The sequence below is a fragment of the Aplysia californica genome, unplaced genomic scaffold (genome assembly GCF_000002075.1).
Source record: "Aplysia californica isolate F4 #8 unplaced genomic scaffold, AplCal3.0 scaffold00118, whole genome shotgun sequence".
NCBI classification, from domain to species: domain Eukaryota; kingdom Metazoa; phylum Mollusca; class Gastropoda; order Aplysiida; family Aplysiidae; genus Aplysia; species Aplysia californica.
Window position 1 is genome coordinate 368,408 of NW_004797388.1, and position 2,006 is coordinate 370,413.

Sequence of the window (2,006 nt, forward strand, 5' to 3'; positions counted from 1 at the left end):
ATCTCTAGAGAACTAAATTTCTTTAATCAAGACGAATGTATTTTTATTAAATAGTGTACAGTGCAGGGGTTTAGCCAATGCATTGCAATGTGCGCGAACTGTTGCTCACATTACTCAATGCACGCTATTATCAATTCTGGAATTGTAACAGGACTTTGATTTGATCCGTAACAAGAGACCACTTATTTTTCGTGCGCGTGTTCATGTATATTATTATGTTTGTTTACGGTGTGCGGGGATTACAAATTTTCTACATGATATAGTCTGGAATAAGACTGGATCCAATGGTAATTTTAAAAAAAAACACCTTTTGAAACCGAGTGCACGAGTAAAAAGATTCTTTTTGAGGCATTGTAGATGGAGAAATCAGGCACTTGTCGAAATAGTGAAAATGAAGAAACTAGCATTTTTCCACCATCAACAGCTATCGGAAAACAAGAATTTGAAGTGAGCACCTTAGCAAAACCCTGTTTTTTATGAGTCCTTTATCTTTTTATAGTTCCTTCTCTATCATTCAAGCATTAAAACACACTCTCTCAACACACACAAAAAAAGAGTTTGAACACATTCAGTAAACATGCCAGTTTACTTTGTTTTGTATTGGTTTTTATGTGTGAAACATTCTTTGAGGCCCTTTCTGCATTTTTGGCAGCATGTAGTAGATCTATATGCGCACTCAACTCTTTCTCCAATCTCTTGTATTTGTTAAACTCGCATGTACTTTCAACAGTTCATGTTAATAATGTTATACTAACCATATTTCAATAATTTCACTGATGCAAACACAGTGTAAGAAATAATACATTTCCTCAACAACAACAAAACAAAAAAACAACTCAATTGTAAACTAGAGAAAAGGCCTACATTATTTTTCCTTTTTGTGGATGGCCGTACGTTTAATTACCTGTATCTGTAATGAGCATGTCAGTGTTTTCGTCCAATTGATCGAAGTACTAACCAAAAATAGATCTGGATATTTTTCCAACAAAATTAAGGTTCATAATTATTGTTATTATCAAGTGTAGTGTGAATGTGTGCATAGTACATGTAGATCTGGGTCCCTATGACTTAATTAAAAAACCCACAAAAATATAGTAACATTGCCAATTATAATAGTCTAGAAATAGTTGGCAATAAAAATTGTACTATTCAACTATTTCCTCTACGAAGACAGTTTTAAAATACTGATGTAAGGCATTGTCCAAGCCCTACCACTAGCATCAGCGTGCATAGCAACGCGAAGCCTCGCTGTGCGGTGCAGCCAACGCTGCCCTCACCATGCCGCCATGTTGTAGTTTCAATTCCTGACAGAAAATCAACGATCATGAAAGAGGAATTCCGCTTCTATAAGTGTACAATAATTCTGTGGGACACACACAAAACATGTATTATTTTTTTTTTTTATTTAAAAAGGGAAAATGCTAGATGACCATAATTAGATCTACAGAAAATACTCTAAAATCTCAGACATACGGAAATGGGTATCGTATCAGAAGCCCATTATGTAGCGTAAACTGTCTCCGTGGTATTAAGAGTCTCTGGTATTATGCAAAAAAATTCTGAAATTATTCAAAATGAGCCCAAAAATGTAAAATTAGGCGGTTTTGTTAATTTAAAAAAAGAATGATAAAGGAAAAATCATAAGAAATTATGCAAAAAATGATCAAATTTTGCTAAATTAGATCTATGGTGCATAAAACGACGGGTACAGCATAAAAACATTTAACATAGATCTAAATGCAGAACCCAATTGCCAATTGCCTGGCTAGTAGCCAATTCGCCGTGGCAGGGAGCCAATTGCGTTTCATGTTGCCGATTTCGTGGCAAATTTCTATACGCGAAGAGGGTGAACGACATGCACTGTGCTGCACCAATGCCAATTCCGTGTCCGAAACAACTTAGGGTAGGCCTAGATCTTGTAGTAGATCTAAGTGAGAATACAAAATCATGTCACAAGTACGAAACTGGACCCATCTGATTTTTATAAATTCTCTTCTTAAGGGGGG